This window comes from Pinus tabuliformis, chromosome 4_1, assembly GCF_031772625.1.
Source record: "Pinus tabuliformis cultivar Carrire ecotype Pingquan chromosome 4_1, CPIR1, whole genome shotgun sequence".
Classification (NCBI taxonomy): Eukaryota; Viridiplantae; Streptophyta; class Pinopsida; order Pinales; family Pinaceae; genus Pinus; species Pinus tabuliformis.
In genome coordinates this window covers 285,067,015-285,094,099 of record NC_142303.1, presented here as the reverse complement: position 1 = coordinate 285,094,099, position 27,085 = coordinate 285,067,015, and the positions used below count along the sequence as shown (strand labels likewise).

Sequence of the window (27,085 nt, the reverse complement as noted above, 5' to 3'; positions counted from 1 at the left end):
TGGCGCACAACAATGCTTCCACATCCTCATCCTTTCTTGAGAGTGCATCTGCCACCACATTTTGCTTCCCTTTTTTGTACATATTTTCAAAGTCATAACCCAACATCTTTTTGACCCACTTTTGTTGCTATTCAGAGGACAATCTTTGTACTAAAAAGTATTTAAGGCTATCATGATCCATTTTTACCTTGAAGTGTCTTCCCATTAGGTAGGGTCGTCGTTTCTTAAGTGCATGGAGTATTGCCAACATTTCCTTCTCATAAATAGCTTTATGTAAAAACTTTCCCTTGATTGGACGACTTTCAAAAGAAATGGGCCTTTCATCTTGCATTAAAACAACACCAATTCCATTTCCTGAAGCATCACATTCCACAATAAAGGTTTTTGTGAAGTCTGGTGTAGCTAAGATCGGTGCTTGGCACATTGCCTCTTTAATATGTTCGAATGCCTTTTTTTCTCTGGAGTCCATGAAAATGCATCTTTCTTAAATAATGTTGTTAGAGGTGCTGCTATTCTCCCATAATTCTTAACAAACTTGCGATAATACCCTGTCAACCCGAAAAATCCTCGCAGATGCTTTATGGATGTGGGAATTTTCCATTCCTTAATGGCTTTAATTTTGCTAAGGTCTACCTTAACTCCTTCATGAGATACAATATGACCCAGATATTCCACCTCTTGTACTCCAAACAAAAATTTGGATCTTTTTGCATATAATTGTTTCTCTTCCAATAGTTGTAGCACCCTGTCAACATGTTCAACATGATCCTTCCAAGACTTGCTGTAGATTAGTATATCATCAAAAAATACCAACACAAATTTTCTAAGGAATGGTTTGAAAATTGAATTCATCAAACCTTGAAATGTTGAAGGTGCATTGGTAAGGCCAAAAGGCATGACCAAAAATTCATAATGACCCCCATGAGTTCTAAATGTTGTTTTCGGAATGTCTTCAGTCTTCATTCTGATTTGATGATATCTTGAACGAAGATCCAACTTGGTGAAGTAAATTGATCCATGCAATTCATCCAGTAATTCATCAATGACAGGAATGGGAAACTTATCTTTAATAGTGAGCTTGTTGAGCTCCCTATAATCCGGACACATGCGCCATGATCCATCCTTCTTGTGCACCAATACTACTGGAGTAGAGAAAGAACTTTGACTCGGTTTAATTATACCAGCCTCTAGCATTTCTGCAACCGTACGTTCAATTTCACTCTTTTGGGCATAGGGATATCTGTACGGCCTGATGTTTGGAGGAACACTTCCTGGAATCAGATGAATAGCATGATCATGATCACGAATAGGTGGGAGACCTTTGGGAGTCTCAAATACCTTGGAATGATTGTCCAAGAAATTTTGGAGATCTGGAGAAATAGATGATTCCAATGTGGAAACATCTAGCGACATAATTGTACAATTACACCTCTTTGTTCCTTTTTTAGAAGCTTTGTCATACAGTTAGAGCTGATTATCTTTACCAGTTTCCCTGCAATACCCTTAATTCAACTTCCTTTCCTTCCACAGAAAATTTCATGAAAAGTTCTTGAAAATTAAAAGCTATTGTACCTAAGGATTGTAGCCATTAGACTCCTAGTACAACATCAACACCTCCCATTGGAATGGAAAGCATTGGGTAATCAATACATATTCTCCCATGGATAGCTTGGTATTATGGAACTTTCTTGATAAATTTATTGTTCCTCCATTTGCAACCATCACTTGACACTCTGGTGCTGGATATAAGAAGCAATTCAATTCTTTTGCTACCTTACAATGAATAAAATTGTGGGTACTTCCTGAATCAATCAACACTATTACCTTTTTCTTCTTGATTTGTCCTTCTATCTTGATGGTTTGAGGAGTGGTAATTCCTGCCAATGCATTACAAGATATGGTCAGATTCATTTCTTCTTTATCTAAGCTTTGTTCCTAGAGTATATCCTCTTCTTTTGACCTTTCTTTCTCGTTTTCTTCTTCCTCTTCACAATCTATGTAGAATAATTTCTTCTCAACACACTTATGACCTTTAGTGTATTTTCTATCACAACTATAACAAAACCCTTTTGCTCTTTTTTCTTCCAATTTTTGTGGTGTCAACCTTATAGGTTGTGGAAGACTAGGTACAACAACACTTACATATTTATAGTTGTGAGTGGTGTGCTTCCTGGTTGCCATAATTTTGCTTTCCATTTTTCTTTCTAACCTGAATGCCTTATCTAATGAATCAGGTTCCCAAAGGCGAACATCATGTTGGATATTATCCTTTAAAGTCCCTATGAACACATCAATCCTATGCTCCTCTGGAATATTTTTTACCCTAATGTTCAATTTTTGGAACTCCTCAATGTGCTCCATTATTGAACCCTTTTGTTTGAGACTTATCAATTGGCTAAAAAAAGTATTGCTTTTTGTATCCTCATAATGTGTTGTCAATTCTTCCGTAAAAATTGCCCAAGTGATAATTTGTTTACGAGAGCAAAGCCATTGATACCATACAAACTGATTTGGTTCCAAATATAAAGTTGCAATACATACCTTTTGTGCGTTTTGCACATTATTGAGATCAAAAAATTGCTCCATCTGTAATATCCATGTTGCGGTATCCTTGCCATCAAAATTCCTCATATCGATTTTTGGAATATGGTGGGTCTTCAATCCAACATTAGGGTCTATTGAATCATGATTAACATTTCTTTTGTTCTCATCATGAGTTTTCTTTACTACCCTTTCACCATTAGTGACCATTTCTTGTAGCAACTTATTCATATTTATCTTCAATTCTTCCACGTCTGTCTTCAAATCTGTCTTCCAATCGCCCATCTTAGCTTCCATCCCATTCATCTTAGCTTCCACACCCTTTATCTTAGATTCCATTCCATTTATCTTAGTTTCTGTTAGCATTTGTGAGATTGACATTTGTTGCACTTGGTTTTGTAATTTTGATATATCATGTAGCATTTCTTCATCTTCTTCATGAGTCATGCTACTGCTTTTAGGTTGCTTACTAGGTGTTTGCATTTTCTTTCCTCTAGGCATCAGTTACTGATAACAATTCTCTACTATGCCCTTTGAATTCCTTCAAAATAATTTTTCAAACCAAGCTTAAGCAAAAATTTTAAAAAATCTACACACCTTTTTTTCACTTTGTAGGAGATTGATATTGCCTCTGATGTATCTTTGTAATTTCTGATAATCCAGTTCTGAAATTGCGACCTGTAGTAGCCCTCTGTGTTCTCTTTCCAATGCCACCAGTCTGATCCCAATTGGATTCTCCAAGGAAGAGTTATGTCAAATCTCCCACAGTGACCTGATTATAGACTAGTTCCGTAGAGCGAACTTGTATGACGTGCCACGTGTCCCTGTTTTGACCTTTGGCTATGAAAAAGATATAAAAGAAACTACATTCTGTCCTCTTTTTGTATCTTTTTACGAAATTTCAATCCGATGCTCAGAGAGAAAGTTATGACGATTTTCCCCAGGTCACCTGTTTGGAATGTAATTCAGGAGTCTGCAAAAAGACCAACTTCCTCAGATCATATCTCTGCAAATATAGAGCGAAAAGCTCTGAAATTCGGACCCAAGATTCAACACGACGTCTTCTCAAATGGTTTTTTTTTAGATTCTGAAACGTAGTAGAAAAAAATTCTAGCGAAAATTCCACGATGACCTGTTTGGAGCAGCGAAACCCTAGAATCCAAAGCTCTGATCCCAAATGTTATGAAACCAGCTCAAGAAAAAGATAGAAAAGATAGATCAATGCCTTAGAATTCAGCCTCTTCGAGGGGGAAACCTCCTTTGCATTACATAAATGAAAAATTCTTGGATGATTCAATTGACAAAACCTGCTTTCTATATATAGGAGTATAAGGAGTCACAATATAACCCAACCGACCTAACAATAATAATATAAAGCCAAAAAAATGACAATAGAGGGATTCTATGGGGCACAATAATAACAATATTGGGATAATAGGGGCACAACAATATTAATAAGGGGTACAACTACAATAGTAATGGGGTAATCACTGGTATTATAGGGACCCAACGGAATCCTCCAACCTTAGACCATGAAATTTTCAAAGAAAAGATGGAGGGATGTTCTTCATGTGCACACTACCATCAATATTTTGAATGAGAAATCCGAGAGTATCTTCCTCATTGTTATCATCTCCATCCATTTCTTCTACCTTCTCTGTCACCTCTTATTCTTCTACATGCAAAAATTAATGGTGATGTGGTTCTTACTACACTACGTGATCAAATGGGTGGGGGGGGGGGGTTGGTGTTGGAGAGGTATTTTTAATTTTTCTCTTTTTTTGAATAAATATGCTAATGTAATGCTATTTTCAGTTTTTGAAATGAAATATACTTAATAAAAATAATTTTTTTTTGCATAAAGTAAAAGAAATGAATCAACTAGGGAAGAAAACAATGAATACTTTGACACCTCCTTGACAATGGCACCAAAAAGTGATGAGCCTCAGTATTGCAACAAGAATGCTGCAACTCCCAATACTACCAACTTTAATTATCAACTCGGGGTTTGTACAAACTTAAGAGGTATGGACACTATATGTGCAGCATACAATGTTTCCTTCCTTTGATGTCATGATGTAATGGAGTGAATGTAATAAAATTAGATCCTAAATTAATTGCAGAAAATGAAATACTCGAAATGGAAACCTTAACCTATTGTAAGAAAGAAAATAAAAGGAAATAAACCTATTCTAAATGAATAAATTAAATCTCATGAATTAAATGTCAATCATTACATTTCAAATAGTTTGGGTCCATTAACAAAGTTCATTGGATGTGGCAATCATTATTGTATTATCCATTTCATAAATATGTCCATTAGCCCAAATCAATGAAATGTTTTGTATGGGAAAAGAGGCAAGTCCTAAGTGATCTTTAGTTTTCCATAATCATTTGATTTAGAGCCTAGGGGTCTTGATTCAACCCTAAGGGCCAAGCTTATTGAACAAATCTGGGCAAGTATATACATGTTGGAAGGTTGCTACAGGAGATCCTGTAGTTACTATATGAAACTATAATTCACAGAATGACTAAGCAATTCAAATACAAATTGGATGGGATTTTTTTTTTATTGACTAGGATGTCTTAGGTCTTCACTCCAAGTGGAATCACTAAAAAATACCTTTGTTAACCCACGCTAAAAAATAGCAGAAAATTACTATTCTAAATTTTAGAAATTCAAGAACTAGTGAGCTAGTAAATTTATCAAATGCCTAACATAATCAAGGGAAAAATGCAATGGGGTAATTTTTATTATTAACTAGAATGTTTTTGTGATCTAATGAAAGTGGAATCAACTCTATTGAAGCTCATTAGTCTGCTCATACAACAAGAAATCATGAATACTAAATGCAGAAATAGAAAAAAACAAGAATAAGAGATGCACGTGAATAAGGAGTGAAAAGAAGAAACGTAAATGATACAAAAGGGCTCTGAGGCTCTTAGGATGACAAAGACCAAGGAAAATCAGAGTCTTATGAAAGAGACCAATATTTAGAAGTTGGACATCTTCATTATTTCCATCAATACAATTATGTCCTTGCAAGAAATGAAAACAGAATTGCAAAAAAAATGAGTTCTCCCCCCAAGAAGACTAAGAAAAATCAACCCCTAGAGGTAAATTCGACTTGGTACCTATAAAAAATGATTAGGAAATATTCCCCGTGAAAGGAGGAATCTTTCCCCACCAAAGTCCCTTAATTAGTGGAGTTGGTTCCCAATACTAGGAATTTGCATTAAATGACATGGAACACATTCCTAAATTTTCTCAATCATTAGAGCTCCAAAATCTATGCAATAATTTCATAATATCTTCTTGATTTATTATTTAATATTGATCCCCTTGTAATAGGGAGAAAGTCCCTAAATTATCTCTTCCTCTAGATCTTCATAATATACCCAATATTCTCTTAATATTCCACAAAAATAAATAATATTGGGCACAAATATGCAATTATCCATAAACCTTCCTAATGAACATATTAAAGTTAAAAATACATTACCTAATGCAAAAACATAGGTTTAATGTACTGAACGATAGTCATATGGGCCTTCATTTATGTCTAATTTGAAGGCCCATGAGAAACTACATGATAGAAGCCCTGCGACTTAGAGCAAAAGCCTTTAGGGGCTTAAAACCCTTTAGTTGGGATGAGCGACGATTCTTTGAAACATTACATCACTAACAGTCCCCATGTCTAACAAATGGGACCACAGACTTATACGCATAAGCCCCTTTGAAATATCAGAATTCGAATATTGGGGATTTCACACCTTGCCTTTGATTGCACCCCCCCAAAACTTTCGATGTGCAACATGTGACGTGGCTTGGTCCACGTGGAAAGAGGATAAAGGAGGACCAACTTGAAATCTTTAAACATATAAAACCTTTGCGCCGCTTTATAGAAATATTTATTAACCGTCTGGCCAACCATTGATCAAAATGAATAAAACATGCATATTTATGTTTCCCACCTTTTGCCACCTGTCCACATCACCTTTGGACTCACGATATTGGGAGTTTCCCCAATATGTTCATTACATGCTGCTTCATTGTTGCAATCATCGATGCGTAATCACCCATTTATGCTCAGCCTCGCCTTTGGTTCTTTGAACTATTTGTGACTATGGACCATCCCCCACATCGGAGCCCCTCAATAAGAAGTCTTCAGTAGGATATTTCTGAAAGAGGAAAGTGTTACAAATGTTGATATCCCTCAACCTCCGATTGGCAACTTGTGACTATGACGTCACCATTGCCACGTGACGCATTGTGAATGATGAAATATGTCACCCTGTTTTGGCCCCTTATGACCCCTCAAAATGATGAATCTACATGCCACATGTCCGTTATACTGCCACCTCATGATGACGTCAAATGCCACGTGGATTTATCAAGACCAATGATATTCTGCCATGTGGCTCTCTAGAGGAGAGAGAAAAGGCTTGCCCTCTTCTAGTTTTTGACTAAGTTCCCTTGTTAAATGCTTCTAGGCATCCCCTGACATTTTACGTTGTCGACGTTTTTTTCCCGCGATTCCTTTATAGTGTTCACTTTAAGATTGTTGATTGCCGACTTGCGACATGTCTTGCACTATTGTGATCATCGATCACCAATTTCAACCCATACCTTTGATCTTCCTTATCACTGACATGGACCTATGATTGTCGATGTACCATATTCCTCTACTTTCGATCTTGGATATGTATATGATGTGCAATTGCCGATATGTAGGACCTCCAATATGTAGGACCTCTGATTTGTGGGACCTCAGATATGCTCTTCTTTCTTTCCTTTCAAAGGGAGAGAAACCCCTTAACTTCAACTGACCATATCTTCTGATCTAGAAGTCCATTTTTGGACTTCCACATACCATTGGAAAGCTTACTCTGAGCACTATCCAATTGATAGGGTCCAATTTAGCTTTAAGCACTTTTGTAGCTTCGAGGATGACTGCAAAATGTTCTGCTCTTTTGCTCTCTTTTGACAGCTAAAAACATAATTTCCAGTGAGTGACATAAGGACTAAAATCCTACATTTTTGTCAATGGTCTGATTTTCTAGTGACGGACTGCAAATGGAAACAATATGATGTGTGTTTTTCTCTACCAATCAATATAAAATTATATATATCTATATATATATATATATATATATATATATATATATATATATATCCACCAAATAGGAAGCTGATAAAATATATTTAGAAAATCAATAAATATTTAATAAAAATAAATAGATAAACATAATGAATAGAGAGAAGAAAAGAAATAATATTTCTAGAGATATAAAATCATCACTTTAAATTATATTTAGGGAAATAGATAGAGGACAATTCCAATTAATAAACAAAATGATTCTTTGGATGGAACTAAACAATACAATTTCTAGCAAGATTGTGATTTATCATTGTTTAAAATGTACTAGAGACACTAAAAATCTTCATATTAAACAATTTAAACTTATGGATTTTAAAATTTTCTATTGGACTTTAGACAAAATTGATCACGAAATGTTGAAAATAGTAACAAGAAATTCTAAAAATAGAAGTGCTAAAAATAGCACTACTTTAAATGACATTTCGGGATACATTCCAAATTTAGTTAGTCCCTAAACTAAAGTTAAGAATTAAAATCTAAATTTGATCTTAGCAGTTGTTTGTAAAATAATTAATTTATTCATCTTGAGTTAATTAGTTGTAGAAAATCAAACATGAAGTCTATGTGAAGACATGCAACAGTTTCCCCTTTGATTGAGGAATTTATGCCTTGATTAAGAAGATCAGGATGAGTTGTACTTTGAGTTGTAATTAGTTAGCTTAGTTAACTGAGTTAAGTCCGGTTAGATTAGTTCCAACAGTTTTTGGAACTGATTGTGAGTTTAGTTAGTTAATGCATGCATGCATGTAACTGTTGCACTTTAAACAACTAAATATTCTCTCATAAATAACTCATGCATGTCAGTTCAATCAAAGACCCAGTTGAGATCAGATGATGGGACATGTACTATCAGTTGTAGGAATATTCCATTAAGGATATCTCTTGCATGCATAAGGAATTCATTCCTTGAGGATTGCGTAGTTATTTCCGAGTTTTGATGAGTGTGTGATGTGGAAATTCACACAGGTGGTAGCATTGGACCCCAGGAGAAACTGTGTAAAGAAATAGGAAGCTTGGAGGATGGGAGGAAGGCATATGTTGTGTCTATTCAGTCTGTGAGCTGTATTGAGGGATTGCACTGAGAGCTAGATAGCTTGTGAGCTAAAGCTTTGTGTAATCCGGACATATTTCCACTTGTATGATAAGAGATCGGGGTTTTTAGTTGAGTCTTTCCCCAGAGTATTCTTTTGTGTTCATGTGTGATTGATTTCTCATTCTCTATTATATGTGTTATATTTGATCTTGCTCAAAATCAATTAAACTTCCGCAAGTTTGTTTGTAGAAGTGGATCTAGTATTTTTCTTTAACATATTGCATTATCTGGTGATCTACAGTGGGAAATTTCTACATGGTATCAAAGCAAAGGTGATCAAAGTGAAGAACAATATACAAATAAGGGAGACGTTTGAAGTTTGAAGTTCCTGATTATAGAAATCGAGTTCTTATCACATCTCAATTTCACCAATGGCGTTCAGCGGTTTGAGACTTGAGTATGCCATTGATGGAAGCTCGAATTATATAGCCTGGAAGGATCGAATGGAAGCGGTATTAGAGGACAACAGTCTAAAGGACTTCATTAATCAAGAAGTCCCCATGCCATCAACAGTTAATGCCTAAGAATTAGCGGAATAGAAGAAATGTGTGGCTAGAACAAGGAGAATCCTCCTGGAGGGAGTTCAAGACCACATTGTCTCAAGCCTCCATGGGAAGGAGGCACCATTTTCAATGTGGAAAACATTGAAAGATCTATATCAGAATAGCAACAATCAGAGGAATCTGGTGCTGAAAGACAAGCTTTGGAAAATCAAGTGTGAAAAGGGCGACACGATCTCTACATATCTGAACAAGCTCACCACCTGCAAGGATGAGCTTGGAAGTGTAGGGATCATGACAGCTGATGATGACATGGTGAGTCTTGCTCTCCTCGGTCTTCCTAAGAGTTGGAATAGCTACCAAGACTCGGTAAATGGAAGAGAGAAACTACCAAATTGGGAACGACTTTGGTCGGATCTATGAAGGACGAGATAAGGAGAAGCACCAGAGATGGATCTTCATCAATGCAAGATTATGAAGAAAATCTAGCCTTAGTGATTAGGCGAGGAAAGGGAAAGGGAAGGCATCCCATTCCAAATCTAATTCTTCCCATAGTGGGAAGAAGTTTGGCAAATCTAAAGTGAGATGCTTTCATTGTCATGAGGTGGGCCATTATGCTATGAATTGTCCAGAGAAGAAATCCAAGAAGGGATCCTCGAAGGGATTAGATGGTGAGGCACTGGCCTCACAGTTCAAATTCGATTTCTCCCTCATCGCATGCATGGTTTCATCGATGGTGGGATGTGTTTGGTACCTGGACAGTGGAGCTTCATTCCACACGACTAACGACAAGAATCTTTTTAGTACCTTGTAGGAGAAGGATCTCTAGATGCGGATCGAGATGGGTGATGATGGAAAGTACCGTGTTTAAGGTGAAGGTAGGGTTGTGTTTCAGAGGAAGAATGGAGCTCATCTCACCTTGACTGATGTAAATTATGTATCGGGTCTGAAGAAGAATCTTGTTTTTGTCACTATGCTGGAAGACAAAGGTTATGATGTAGTCTTTAGTAAAGGAAAGGTATTCCTGAGGCATATCGACACTGGACAGACCAAGAGGATTGGGATTCGAGTAAAGAATCTCTACAAGCTAGAGATAGACGATTGTGCTGCATTGAGTTCCAAAGCAGAGTTGGTGCAGAGCCTAGATGTTGGCAAGCTATGGCATAAAAGATTTGGCCACTTGCACCATGGGGCCTTGAAGATCATGCAAATAACTTCTACCAGACTTCCCAAGGAAAACTGGAACAGACAGATACATGCAAAGGTTGTACCTTGGGTAAGTATGTGAAATCTTCCCTTCAGGATCAAGACAGTAGAGTTGGAGCAATCCTGGAGCGAGTTCACAAAAATGTGTGTGGACCATTCTCTACATCCTCCACTGCTAAACAAAGGTACTATGTTATTTTTATTGATGATTTTTCTCGTAGATGTTGGATCTACTTTATGCAGAAGAAGGATCAGACCTTCTCAAGGTTTTGTGAGTTTAAAGCCTTGGCAGAGAAAGAATCTGGAAAGAAAATAAAAGCCTTGCATAGTGACAATGGTGGAGAATATGTTTCCCAATAGTTTAAGGAATTCTACGCAGCAGAAGGAATTAAACAGGAGTTGACGACACCCCATAACCCACAGTAGAATGGGGTGGCCTAAAGGAAGAACATATTGATTGTGGGAAAATCTCGAGCGATGTTGCATGACCAAAGCCTACCACTTCATTTGTGGGTTGAGGCATGCAATACAGAAGTATACTTGCATAACAGAAGCCCGCACCGTATACTGGGGATGAAGACACCAATGGAAGCCTTTTCCGGGAAGCGACCAGATGTGAGTCACTTCAGGATCTTTGGATCATTCGTTTATTGCCATGTGACCAAAGATGCCCAAAAGAAGCAAGATCCAACAGCTGAGTTGGGGATACTTGTGGGGTACACTGATACACCCCACAACTATCGGGTTTTCTTCCCTACCAATCAGAGGACAATGGTACGAAGAGATCTGAAGTTTGATGAGTAGAAAGCCATGTGAGCATCACTTGAGAGGGAGCTCAAGTTGCATGCGGAGGAGGAACTTTTAGTTCCTAAGGAGGAGGAGCCTCAGACTGATGCGGAGCAACCACATGTATAGGATTCAGGAGTGGAGACATCCACTCATGCTGAGTCTTCCAGAGATGGGCGGAAACACTCAAGGGAAGCTGAGAGGTTGATGATGGATGCACGAGAGAATGTGGGATAGCCATCTTCTCAGTGCAGACAGACGAGGTCACCCGAGTAGTACACTAGTTACATGGCCCTCGTTGGGGAGTGTGTAGAGACCGAACCTTCTTCTTTTGAGGAAGCAGTGCAACAACCGGTCTGGGTTGATGGAATGGTGGAGGAGTATGACTCCATCATTCGAAACTATGTTTGGGATGTTGTCCCAAGGACCTGAGGACAAGTCAGTGGTGAGTTCCCGATGGGTTTAAAAGGTAAAGCAGGCAGCTGATGGCAGTGTTGAGAAACATAAGGCAAGGTTTGTTGCTCGTGGTTTCTCACAGGTCGAGGGGATATACTACGATGAGACTTTTGCTCCTGTAGCAAGGTAATCATCTATCAGATCGATGTTGGCACTATCAGCTCAGATGGGTTGGAAGATCCATCAGATGGATGTGAAGACTACATTCCTCAATGGGAATATTAAGGAAGAGGTGCACATTAAGTAGCCGGAAGGTTTTGAGACCTTTGACCATGAGTCGCATGTGTGCCGACTCAAGAGGGCTTTGTATGAGCTGAAGCAAGCACCTCGTGCTTGGCACACTAGGATTGACAGTTATTTCACCAGGTTGGGCCTCAACAAGAGTGAAGCAGATGCGAACCTTTACCACATCATGGTAGAAGGTAAGGCATTGATCATTGTTCCTTATGTGGATGATCTGATTTTGAAAGGTCATGATCAGTTGATCAAGTCTTGCAAGGTGGGCCTTGTAAGAGAGTTTGAGATGAAAGATATGGGTCTTATACACTACCTTCTAGGCATGGAAGTGTGGCAAAAGGATGGGGAAGTGTTTGTGTCTCAAGGCAAGTATGCCAATGAGATACTCAGGTGATTCCACATGGAGAAGTGCAAGCCCATGTAGAATCCTCTAGCTGGTAAATGGAGGAAGGAGGATGCTACCTCAGGTGAGGTAGTAGCTGCTACTGTTTATTGACAGCTTGTGGGTTCATTGATGTATCTAGTGAACACATGATCAGATCTGTGCTTTGCGGTGAACTAGCTGAGTCAAGCTATGGTTCAGCCCACCAAGATGTTTTGGAAGGTAGAAAAGCATGTGCTGAGATACCTTAGAGGCATATCTCAGTATGGATTGTGGTACAGACAGCCAGAGCAAGTGAAGCTTCAGGGCTTCACAGATGCAAATTGGGTAGGAAGTCCATTAGACCGGAAGAGCACTTTAGGAGGAATATTCAACCTTGGTTCAATTGTAGTTTCTTGGTACAATAGGAAACGGAGGTCAGTTGCACTTAGCTTAGCAGAGGCTGAATACATGGCTGCCAGTTAGGTAGCATGTGAGGCCATTTGGATACGAAAGATTCTAGTTGGATTTTTTGGTTAGAGGATGGATCCAACTGTGATCTACTACGATAATCAGAGTTGTATCAAACTCTCTAAGAATCCAGTATTTCATGACAGGTCCAAGCACATTGATATCCGGTATCATCATCTTTGAGACTATGTGGTGAACAGGATCATGTTGTTGATGTATGTTTCAACGAGGAACACGATGCAAATATTTTCACGAAGGCATTGTCAAAATGCAAGTTCGAGTTCCACAGAGACAAGATTGGGGTGATTGAGTTAATTCCAGTTAGATTAGTTCCAACAGTTTATGGAACTGATTATGAGTTCAGTTAGTTAATGCATGCATGCATGTAACTACTACACTTCATATAATTGAATATTCTCTCATAAATAACTCATGCATGTCAGTTCAATCAGAGACCCATTTGAGATCAGATGATGGGACAATGTACTATCAGTTGCAGGAATATTCCATTGAAGATATCTCTTGCATGCAGAAGGAATTCATTCCTTGAGGATTTCATAGTCATTTCTGAGTTTTGATGAGTGTGTGATGTGGAAATTCACACAGGTGGTAGCATTGGACCCTAGGAGAAACTGCGCAAGGAAATAGGAGCCTTGGAGGATTGGAGGAAGGGATATGTTGTGTGTATATAGTCTGTGAGTTGTATTGAGGGATTGTACTGAGATATGGATAGCTTGTGAGCTAAAGCTTTGTGTAATCCGGACATATTTCCATTTGTATGATAATACAGAGATCGGGGTTTTTAGCTGAGGCTTTCCCCGGAGTATTCGTCTGTGTTCATGAGTGATTGATTTCTCATTCTCTGTTATATGTGTTCTATTTGATCTTGCTCAAAATCAATTAAGCTTCCACAAGTTTTTTTGTAGAAGTAGATCAAATATTTTGCTTTAGTATATTGCATTATCTAGGGATCTACAATGGGAAATTCTACACAAAAAAATACCCATAAAAGGGACATTTAATCTATTAACTAAAATTGGTGATAGATAAAATATAACAATAAAATTAATGAATTGAAATCAAATTTAGTAAAATGTACTTTTTTCTAATTATTTAATATAAATAAATTAATACAAATTAAATAATAAAAATTACACATTAATATATTTAATTTATTTCTCTATTTAATAAATCCAAATTAATTTTTTATTTATTTCCACAAATTATATATATATAAATAAATATATAAATATAAATATAATAAGTAAAAAAAATCACCTTTATGTTCTTAATCCGAGTCTCTTTCCACAATGTGAACTAATAAAAGTTGGACTTTCCATTTTTATAATTCTCTTTTTCTCAATTATTCCATGAGAGGATTGTTATTCATTCTTTCTCTAGCTTCACAATTGTTGGATTTGTAGTTGACTTTACTTAAAATATTTACCTCCTTGTTCTACATACAAACAAACTAGTGCACATATATTAATGAAATAAATGCAAATTTTTTTTGGTATAACATTTCAAACAATTTTATAATGTATGGGAAATTTTTTAGAATTAGTTATATGTGCAAAATTCTAGAGATATTTAAAATTAATTGATTCTAAAGACACTAGTTACTTTGAGACTCACAACAAAGTGTTTCAATAGAGTTAACGTGGAACTAATTTCTTATTCTACTTAATAGGGGAGATTACGATACTTTTACAAACTTACTGATAATGCCTAAGTGCCTTTGGAGCTCAAATGTTTTTTTTCCTAATGACTTTCTGAAGATATTGCAAGCTAATCTCTACATCCACAAAATTGAAGTGGTATATCCCATTATTGTTGAACTGTTGTCACAAGATATTTCAACTTGATCTCCAGATCCACAAAATTGAAGTGATATTTCACCATTATTGTTGAAATGTTGTAACAACAGATTGTAGCTACCTCCATCTCAACATGTGCAATATCTTTCAAAATTATTCTTAGCCATACTACATGGCATACTTTTGTAGTGGGGACTACATAATTTTCTTTTGTGGAAGATATTAAGAATTCTTGTAGTAAAATATCCATATGTGTATCTTGTAAGCTTGTTTTCTTCATAACCTGTGTATGAAAACCCATAATTAGTTGTAACTACAATGTATACCTCAAAATCATTTTTCCAAATTTCCAATGATATCCTTTGGGAGACTCCATAAATGTGGAAATATAGCGAACCACATACATAATATCATGTCTAGTTGCAGTAAGGTACATGAGAGTGTCTATAAGCCTCTTATACAATGTTGAATCCACTAATAGTCCATCATCTCTTTTGATTAATTTTGTCCCTATTGCAATAGGTGTCTATATTGTTTTGTACTCGTCCATTCTAAACCTATTTAAATTATATGTAGCATACTTTTCTTGACATATGAAAATCCCATGTAGATTGCTTGACTTCAATTCTCAAAATGTACTTCATAAGGCCAAGGTCTATCATCTCAAATTCTCTTTTAATGGTAGCTCTTAAATAATCTAACATCAAATTCTTTGTATATATTACGTCATCAACATAAATACAAACTATAAGGATTTTAGCTTAATATATTTCGGTATAAAGAGTAGGCTCATCACTACTCATTCTAAACCCACTGGTGAGTAAATATGAGTCAATTTAACTGTACAATGCTTTCTTCAACTTGTATACTTTGTACTTGTATCATTTTACTTCAAATCCTAGTTATTGATTAACATACACCTCCTCTTCGAGTTTTCCGTTCAAGAAAGATGACTTCGCATCCATCTTATACTTTGACCATTTATTTTGGGCTCAAATGGCTAGTATTCAAACTTGCTATTAGAGCAAAGGTTTCACCATAGTCAATACCTGGTTGGTGAGCAAATCCTTTGGCAACGAACCTTGCCTTTCATTTCTACATTACCTCTTTCATCCAATTTTGTCTTATACATCCACTTAACACCAACATTATTTTTACTGGTAAGAAATCAAACGAAGTATCTACATGCATTGAAAGGAGAATGACCTTTGCATAGCAAATAAGGTTTTATTCACACATCATTTTTTTAAACATAACTTTGGATATTATATTTGGAGTTAAAGATTTAACTTACATTTTTCCTAAATAATGTGTAATTCCTTGATTAGTGTATGTGAACTCTGATACCATTATAGAAAAAAACAAGTGCACATATACACATAGTGTATATACTAATGAAAGAAACACAAAAATATTTAATTATCTACCACTATGAGTTTCTAGAGATTAACCTATTCTAAAAATACTAGTTATCTAAAAATAAGCAAGACTCGCAACAAAGTGTCTCGCTGAAATTTACATACAATTAAGTTCTAACTACTTACACTAATTAACACGGGAGATTACTCTACTTTTAATTACTATACTTTTAAGAGTGCTTAATCTCATTTTCTTTTCACTTTCTCCACCCATAAAATTTGAATTTTCCATGTTATATTCCTCTTCTTGCCAATTCTCACATGCCTGGATTTATGACAATGGTTATTTTATCTCTCCTTTTATGAGAATTGTTATTTTATCTCTCCATTCTCTTTTTTTTTTTGGATGCAAGTGTCTCTCTTTCAGTGGATTTCTTGCCTTTTATCATTGGTTTGGTTTCTTTGTTAAACTCCCTCTCCCAACGACCTTTAATTTATGGAAACCAACTGTAGTAATTTCTGCAAACCAACTGTAATGATTTCCTTAAATTACGGAAATCAACTACAGTTAATTAATTTCTTGTTGGGAGCTTCTAGAGTGGTCCATTACTCCCTCTGCAGTTGTCTACCATGATTTGTGGAACACTTGACACATAGCCAACAGAACTTGATGGAAGCTTGGGTATAAATACTACTGTTTGGTCCCCAAGCTCACTAACTCAATCCCCTTTAGTTTTACACCATCAAGTAAGAGTGAACAGAGCTTGGAAGTGCCAAACAAGATCTGGGAACTATTTGTTTAGTTTTTCTTTTATTTTCTTTTCCCCACACCTTCGTTCGAATAATTCCATGGATTACAGTAGTGACAGGGACAGCCGGTTTTGAAGATCCCGTAACTTTTCCTAAAGTCTTCCATTTGTAAAAAGGGTTGGACAACTCATAATATTACACCTTCATCGCGATTTTTCAAAGGACCTGCAGCTCATGTGGTGTTGTATTAGCTAGTCGTTGGATTTGTCTAGCCTACATGTGATACGCAGTGTGCCCAAGGCATTGAGCTCATGGGTGTTGTGATGTATTAATATTTTAACGGAGCTCAGCAGGCGGTATCTGAGGCTGCAGTAGAAACGTGCTGGATGTACATGTGGAGAGAGCAGCAAGCACAAGAGCTGGACTGCATTGCAGCTCGTGGGCTACGTGGAGTGTGAGTAGCATCAATGGCCGGAGGTATGTTTTCTTGGGTATAAAGTTTTTCGATTCTTTTAAGTGTTTATTCCACATTATAGAATCGTTATTTAGTTATCATTTGGTATCAGAGCTACTTTTATCTCTGCCTTGGTGTTTATAGACATGTTCTGTTTGGCTAAATGACATATTTGAAATTTTTTTGAATTAAGGCATTTATTTGGAAATATGTCTAAATTTTTGCTCAATTTTAATTTGGAGAATTGTTGTGCAAATTTATTAATTATGCTCATATTTAATTTACATGAATTGATTATTTCTGTTCTAAATTAATACATGCTATTTTGGATGAGTATACTCGTTGAATGTTATGCATGAATATTACAGTTTTATTTATGCAATTTATAATTATTCTCATATCAGTTAATTTTTATGCATAAAAGAAATAATGTCTAAGTGATCCATATAATTTTTAATTGATTAGAGAATAGCCACAACATCTTTAATTAAATAAAATTATATATTATGATTGATTAGGATCACATAAAGAATATTTAGACATTAATTGTAATTAATTATACTAAATATAATAAATTTTATCCCACGGGAATTTTTATTATATTTATATAATTAATTAGGATAAAATATTCATAACTTACCTATAGGAATTATGAATTAATAGTTTTATCATAAAGTTCAAATCTAAGATAGAATTTATATCAAATTATAATCATAATATACCCTTTAGAATTATGAATTAAGTGGATAATTTGATAAATTCTATCATAAAGAGTAATTTAATATGCTTGAATTAAAAATTAGCTCACAGGCAATTTTTATGTCATTAGATTCAATTTTAAGCATGATTTACATTGGTAAAACATGAAATTTTATTTAGGCCTCAATTTTAACTTAAACATGTGATCTTTAATTTTATGCAGTTGTACGACCTGCAAATTTCTCTGAAATTCGTTGTGATATCCTTGAACTTAAGGGAGATAACTATAAAGTCTGGAAGGAGAGAATTCTCCTTCATTTGGGGTGGATGGACATAGACTATGCTATTAGGAAAGATGAACCACCGGCACTCACTAATACCAGCACTACAGCAGACATCACGCTTTATGAACGATGGGAACGATCTAATCATCTAAGCATGATGTTCATTAAGACTAAAATTTCAGCTAGTATTCGTGGTTCCATTAATCAGCATGAAAAGGTTTGAGACTTGCTGAAAGCCATTGATGATCAATTCGTCACTTCAGACAAGGCACTAGCAAGCACCCTAATCATGAAGTTCTCATCCCTAAGGTTCACTGGTGTGAAAGGTGTGTGCGAGCACATCATGTAGATGAGGGACACTGTGGCTCAATTGAAGAAACTCGAGGTTGAAATATGAGAGTTCTTCCTGGTGCACTACATTCTGAACACCCTTCCTCACCAATATGGACCCTTCAAAATCTCATACAACACACATAAGGATAAATGGTCAATTAATGAACTCATGACCATGTGTGTTCAAGAGGAAGAGAGATTGGTGATGGAACTGGGAGAAAGTGCAATGCTGGCAACGCGTGGAAAGGGAAAATCTCAAGCCAATCAGAAAGGGAAAGGTAAATTACCTCCCCAAGCTAATATGAAGAAGGATTCCAAGTGTTTCTTCTGTAAAAAGAAGGGACACATGAAGAAGTAATGCAAAAATTTCAGAAATGGCTTGTGGACAAAGGTAATCCAATCTCGTTTGTTCGTTATGAATCTAATATGGTTAATGTCAATATTAACACATGGTGGATTGGTTTTGGATCAAAAATTCAAATTTCGAATTCCTTGCAGGGTTTGCAAAACCTAAGGAAGCCAGTGGGAAGTGAGGAAAGCATATTATCAGGAAACAAAATGGGCTTGCATGTGGAAGCTATAGAACATGTTATTTAACTTTAAGTAGTGGTTTTGTTTTAGAATTACAAAATAACTTTTATGTTCCATGTTTTTCTAGAAACTTCATTTCAGTTTCAAGACTTGTACCTTTTGGATATTCCTTTAACCTTTCAGAAACATCCTTCAGTTTATTTTATAAATCTGATTATGTTGGGAATTGTATTTTGTCTAATGGTCTTTACTGTATTAATTTACAAAACAAAGTCACTTATGATTCAATGCATGTTCACATTGGCACTAAAAGATGTGTTATTAATGAAGATTCCTCTAAGTTATGGCACCAGAGACTAGGTCATATCTCCATAGAAAGAATTAAAAGATTGGTAAATGAAGGGGTACTTAATACTCTGGATTTTTTTGATTTTGAGGCTTGTGTGGACTGCATAAAGGGAAAATAGACCAACAAGTTAAAGAAAGGTGCCAATAGGAGTTCGGACATATTAGAGATCATACATACTTATATATGTAGTCGAGAAATGGCTCACATGGTCAAAGATAATTCATCTCTTTTCTATATGATTACTCCCAATATATGTATCTCTGCATGCTTCATAAAAAGAGTGAATCATTAGATGCCTTTATGATCTTTAAGGCTGATGTAGAGAAACAATGCGGCAAGAAAATTAAGATCGTGAGATCAGATAGAGGTGGAGAATATTATGGTAGATACACAGAGGATGGACAAGCACCTGGGCCATTTGCAAAATTTCTTCAAGAGCATGGGATTGTTGCCTAATACACCATGGCTACTTCACCCGACCAGAATGGTGTAGCAAAAAGAAGAAACCAAACCTTATTGAACATGGTGCAGAGTATGCTTAGCAGCTCCAATCTTCCTAAATCCTTGTGGACTGAAGCACTTAAGACGACAGTGTATATATTAAACCAAGTTCCAACCAACGTTGTTCCTAAAACGCCATTTGAATTATGGAAAGGTTGGAAACCGAGTTTGCGACATATGCGCATTTCGAGATGCTCGTCTGAAGTAAGAATATATAATCCACAAGAGAAGAAGCTAGACCCAAAGACCATTAGTGGGTATTTCATTGGATATGCTGAAAGGTCTAAAGGTTACAAATTTTATTGTCCATCTCACAACACTAGGATTGTGGAATGAAGAAATGCAAAGTTTCTTGAAAATGACTTGATCAGTGGGAGTGATCAAACCAAGAACATAGTTTTGAGAAGGATCATTCAGAATCTCAACCTTCCACCTCAAGTGATAGATTGGTTATTGTTCATAGCACCCCTCAAATACAAACTGGTGTTGAACAACCAATTGTAGAAATTCCACAAGCTGCTGACGACATTCCAGTAGATCAGGTAGTTCAAGAGTTGCCAAGAACTTTTGAACAATGAGTTGAACAACATACTTCTCAGGAAGATGATGGTACAACATTAAGAAGATCTACTAGACCAAAGAGATCAATAATTCTTGATGATTATGTTGTGTATCTGCAAGAATCTGACTACAACATTAGAGGCAAAAATGATCCTGAGTCTTTTTCACATGCCATGAGTTGCAAAGAATCAAAATTATGGTATGATGCCATGAAGGAAGAGATGAATTCTATAAAGAGTAACGAAGTTTAGGATCTTGTTGAGTTGTCTAATCGTGCAAAATCCATTGGATGTAAATGGGTCTTTAAGACAAAGAAAGACTCATTGGGCAACATTGAGAGATACAAGGCAAGACTTGTTGATAAGGGATTCACTCAGAAAGAAGGAATCGATTACATGGAGACTTTCTCTCTTGTATCTAAGAAAGATTCTTTACGCGTTAATATGGCATTAGTAGTCCATTTTTACTTGGAGTTGCAACAAATGGATGTGAAAACGACATTTCTCAATGGAGATCTAAAGGAGGAGGTTTGCATGAAACAACCTGAAGGATTCCCCTCTAGTGATGGTGAGCAATTGGTTTGCAAGCTCAAGAAATCCTTATATGGTTTAAAACAAGCATCCTGACAATGGTATTTGAAATTTCATAATTTAATTTCTTCTTTCAGTTCTGTAGAAAACATTATGCATCAATGTATATACCTGAAAGTCAGTGGGAGTAAAATCTGTTTTCTTGTTTTATACGTGGATGACATTTTGCTAGCAACCAATGATAAGGGTTTGCTGCATGAGGTGAAACAATTCCTCTCTAAAAATTTCGATATGAAGGATATGGGTGATGCATCTTATGTCATCGGCATTACGATCCATAGAGATAGATTTCGAGGCATCTTGGGTCTGTCTCAGGAAACCTGTATTAATAAAATTTTAGAGAGATTTCGGATGAAGGATTGTTCACCAAGTGTAGCTCCCATTATGAAGGGTGATAGGTTCAATTTGAACCAATGCCCGAAGAACGACTTTGAAAGGGAACAAATGAAGAACATTCCATATGCTTATGCTGTCGGAAGCCTAATGTATGCTCAGTTCTACATAAGACCTGACATTGCATTTGTTGTGGGAATGTTGGGACGATATCAGAGTGATCCAGGTATAGACCATTGGAGAGCTGCAAAGAAAGTAATGAGGTACCTTCAAGGAACCAAAAACTACATGATTATGTATAGACAAACGGACAATTTAGAAGTAATTGGCTACTCAGATTCTGACTTTGCTGAATGTGTTGATTCGCGCAAATCAACATCAAGATACATTTTTATGATGGCCGGTGGAGCTGTATCATGGAAGAGTGCCAAGCAGACCTTGATTGCCACTTCCACTATGGAAGCCAAGTTCGTCTCCTATTTTGAGGCTACTTTACATGGTGTATGGCTTAAGAGTTTCATTTCTGGGCTTAGAATTATGGATTCTATCTGTAAGCCATTGAGAATATATTGTGGCAATTCAGCTGCTGTTTTTATGGCTAAAAACAACAAAAGTGGGAGCCAAAATAAACACATCGAAATTAAGTATTTAGCTATAAGGGAACATGTTAAAGAAAAGAAAGTGGTCATTGAGCACGTTAGCACTGAGTTGATGATCGTTGATCCTTTGACTAAGGGCATGCCACCGTTTAAATTCAAGGATCATATAATGAATATGGGACTTGGTTCCATTATGTAGTTTCTCATTGTATGGACAATGTTATTTTAATGAAATTCTTAATTATTGTGATGTTTTTCTCATATTTATGTGCACCTTAATTTGATTTGAGAAAATTCATCTGTGTAGGTCCAAGAATAAACATAGGGTTGATTCATTAAGAAATTGTTCCCACATAAATTTTTATAGAAATAAATACATAGTAATACATGGAAGATAATACTCGTCATTAGAGGACTGATCGCCATGATTCATGTATCTATTACTTAATAGAAATTATCATTGGGTTTTAAGATGGGACATTAAGATTGGAAGTATGGACCAAGTGGGAGAATGTTAAACTCCCTCTCCTAATGGCCGTTAATTTCTGGAAACCAACTACAGTAATTTCTAGAAACCAACTGCAATCATTTCCTTAAATTACAGAAATCAAGTGCAGTTAATTAATTTCTTGTTGGGAGCTTCTAGAGTGGTCCTTTACTCCCTCGGCAGTTCTCTACCATGATTTTTGAAACAATTGACACATAGCCAACAGAAGCTTGATGGAAGTTTGTCTATAAATACTACTGTTTGGTCCCCAAGCTCACTAACACAATCCCCTTCAGTTTTAAACCATCAAGTAAGAGTGAGCAGAGCTTGGAAGTGCCAAACAAGATCTGGGAACTATTTGTTTAGTTCCTCTTTTATTTTCTTTTCCCCACACCTTCATCCAAATAATTCCATGCATTACAGTAGTGACAGGGAAAGTCAGTTTTGAAGCTCCTGTAACTTTTCCTAAAGTCTTCCATTTGTAAAAAGGGCTGGACGACTCATAATATTACACCTTCATTGCGATTTTTCAAAGGACCTGCTGCTCATTTGGTGTTGTATTAGCTAGTCTTTGGATTTGTCTAGCCTACATGTGATAAGCGGTGTAACCAAGGCATTGAGCTCATGGGTGTTGTGATGTATTAATATTTTAACAGAGCTCAGCCACGGTATATGAGGCCGCAGCAGAAACGTGCTGGATGTACATGTGGAGAGAGCAGCAAGCACAAGAGCTAGATTGAATTGCAACTCGTGGGCTACATGAGGCCGCAGCAGAAACGTGCTGGATGTACATGTGGAGAGAGCAGCGAGCACAAGAGCTAGATTGAATTGCAACTCGTGGGTGGAGTGTGAGTAGCATCAATGACTTATGTTTTCTTAGGTATAAAGTTTTTCGATTCTTTTAAGTGTTTATTCCGCATTATAGAATCTTTATTTAGTTATGATTCTTCTCTAATTTAGTTTGTTTAGTTGTTTCACAGATTTTTTTTGCGTTATCCCATTGGTACATCCCGTATCTTCCATTGACCATTACCGTCCTAAAGGAAATTCCAAAACCCCTTGGAAATTAAAATCGTAGCTGGCAACCAATATGCTGTTATATACAAAATGCTCTGACATTGATGGACTCAAATAATCTGACTTTTAAACTCTCAATACTCAACGTAGGGTTAAGTTTAAATACTTCTAGGTTTAACGGTGTATATCTCATTCTGCAGCTTTTATTATTTTGTGAACAGAAGCAAATTCCGACTTCAACTTATACATTTCTATGACATTTCAGCATAGTGGGCCAATTTCATTTTTATTGCAGATTTTGAAATAATGGAAAATGAACATTTTGATTTCTACTTTAGATTTGGAATATTTTGAAATACTGTATATTAATATTAAGGATACCAGTTAAATAAGACTGATGGGAGTGGATTTTTGAAATATTGTATATTAAAGATATCAGTTAAATATGACTGATAGGGGTGAAATCAACTGTCTATCATTATTACATTGTTTTATTCCTGCAAGTACGTAGAGGTAGGAAACTTCGATGGACCATTACATAGAGAACGCGTTTCAGGCGCGCTTCACTCACTATGAATGTTTTCTACGGTGACTAAAATTGGGCTTTGTACAACGTGTTGTCCATCACTCCAAGACAACAGCCCATGAGTACTTACTGATGCTCCCTGCTGAATATTCAGAGACTTGGCTTTGACGTTAAGCACGAAGCTTAGCTTCTCGTCCTTCTTGGTAAATCTCAGTGTTCTCGGCTTCACTGTCACCACCGCCCCTACTGGGGCTATCACTGTGGCTGTGTAAGTTGACAAGGGAGGACCAACATTGGTGACTGTTCTGCTGAAGCTTGTCGACAGGGCAGAAGACCGGTTCAGATTGAAGACACTAGAAAATGCTGGGTAATTGAAATTTCCAAGCTGTCCTCCATGAGCAGGGCAGGTAACATTTGTATTAGTGATAATCCTGATGGCCTGCGCGGTATAATTAATTGTGCAAAGAAAGGCGACATAGTCATTGACGCCCAGATCGTAAATCAGCCCCGGATCTGCAGCTCTCTCGGGATCCACATGACCTGCGCCAAAAACAAAAGGGGTTGAAGACATTCCGGTGGCTTCATCAAGCATCGTCTCTTGAATCTTAAGGTCATGAGTGTAAGCAGTCGTCATGAGAGCAGATTTGATGGCTGCGGGACTCCACTCGGGATGAACTGCTTTGAGCAATGCAGCGATCCCGCTAACGTGGGGGCATGACATGGACGTCCCAGATATTATATTGAACTCCGTTCGCCACTGGTCGAATGAAAGTCCTGAAGCACCTTTGGCACCGGTCCAAGCAGCAAGAATGTTCAAGCCAGGGGCTATAAGATCGGGTTTGAGAATTTCCGGCGTTATGTAATTGGGCCCTCTGCTGGAAAAGAAAGCCACAGTAGGGGCCGGCTGGACTCCGAGTTGAGTGCCACGGAACGTTATGGTGGCGGTAGGGTTTTTGGTTGATTGAATGTATTGGCGGATCAAGGCGCCGGCAGACTGATTGACGTTAGATGCGGGCAGCGTATACGCTTCACCAACGAACCCATCGCCATTCACTATCATTCCCACGCCGCCGGCTTTCCGAACCACTATCCCCTCCTTAACTCCACCATTCCCATTCTCACATAGCACGATCTTGCCCTTGACAACCTTGGGATCCAACGATCCTGGAATGCAATACATAGCTAGCGAAGAATCGTTCGTGCGAGATGCGTTCCCACCATACACGAGAGGCACCAGATATCGCGAGCTCAATCCCTTTCCACTGTACAACGATACCCCGGGGATAACTGTCCCGTTGCCGAGGTGGACGTCTGCCGTAAAGTTGCGATCCAGACTGCCAGCCCCAACCGTGGTGATCCAGGGAGCCACGTTACTAACGGTATAATTACCGGGGCCGCTGTTTCCCGCCGATGCAGACACGAACACTCCCCGCCGTGCCGCCTCGAAAGCACCGATCGCAATGGTGTCATTAACATAAGGACGGGCATCTGACCCAACTGACAGCGAGATAACATCCACTCCGTCCTCTAACGCCTTATCGAAGGCAGAGAGCAAGTCGGAGTTCGCGCAGCCATAGAACCAGCAAGCCTTGTACACCGCAATTCGTGCTTTGGGCGCCATACCTTTGGCGACTCCCGGCGCGTACCCCATCAGGTTGGCTTCCCCAACGAAATCGCCCGCGGCGGTGGAAGCGGTGTGCGTGCCATGGCCTTCTGAGTCCCGCGCTGAACGGAACTCCACTGTCTCATTCAACGGACCAGCCGACGCTTCATACCCTTTGTAGAAAGACCGAGCTCCAATTAACTTCTTGTTGCAGTTGGACTTGGAAAATCTGACCCCACTCTCGCATTCGCCTTTCCAGCGCATCGGAACGGGACCCATTTTGTGATCTCTGAAGCTCCGCCGTTCCGGCCAAATGCCGGTATCAATCAAACCGATCACTACATCGGAGCCGTACTTGGATTCCGCCCACAAGTGGCTTGCACTGGGCGTCTCGAGGCCAAGGAAGTGCGGGGTTCGCGTCGTGTGAAGTTGTAATACGCGATCGGAAAAAATGGCGAGAACTCCCGGTGTTCTCTGCATCTCCGCGGCTTCCAGCTCCATTAGCATTGCAGAGAATCCTTGCAAAACGGTGCTATAAACATAAAGCAGCAGTGCATCATCATGCTGCGCATCCATAAAAGAGCCCGATTCCGTTTTGACGGCGGCCTTGACAGAAGAAACGATTGATGTGTACCATTGCTCTGGAGTGGGAAAGACTGCCGGTTTTGAATTGCTGTCAACCTGAACTATAAACGTTTTCCGTCCATCGCTGGTACATCCAGCCAACAACAGTTGACACAGACAGAACAATGATAACAACAACCACACTGGCAATGTTGGTTTCCTAGAAATATCCAGAGAAACCATTGTAGTATTCTGTTTCACTCCCTAAGCCACTCACTTTACTGAACAAGAACCGTGAAACAGAATTGAAAACAGAGCTAGATTTATAAGATAGAAGATTGCCTTCTCAATCAAATTAAACACTCCTGTCGAATGCTGCGCGCCAATCTCTTCCTGTTAAATAGCGTGGGACTGTGGTAGTTCTTGATGGTTATCCACGATTTACGTACGCTGGTTTGATTATGTTTACAGATTATAGACGTTAGTAGAAGACAATATCTTTCATTTATGGATATTTTATTTTGTTGGTGTACATGCACTAAACATAAAAGAACATTTAGTTTTAGTTATCTTGAGTTAACATAATGTAAAACTTACTGAGCTTACTTAACATTATATGTGTATTGATTTTTTCATGACTAGTGAATATCTAAAGTTTATTCTCTTTTAATGGTTCTAGTTTGTACAATTATTTTCTAGCTAAATCCAAACCAAATATCTTCCACAAGCGTTTACATGTAAAATTACAAAACTGAGGCCAACTCCGAGAAGTGATAATAGTTCGAATGGCCACTAAACGTTGAAGTTGGCAAATTAAAGTTAATGTGATTAAAATTTGAGTGATGTTCGATTGAAATCATTGTGTAAAATTCGAGTAGGTTTTTTTATCTAAATTTTTATATGAGCATTTTAATTA

General features: G+C 37.5%; 1 pseudogene; it reads right to left on the bottom strand.

Moving 5' to 3' along the window:
- Positions 1-24,039: 24,039 nt before the first annotated feature.
- Positions 24,040-26,412, bottom strand: LOC149175375 (subtilisin-like protease SBT1.5 pseudogene; annotated as a pseudogene).
- Positions 26,413-27,085: the final 673 nt, after the last annotated feature.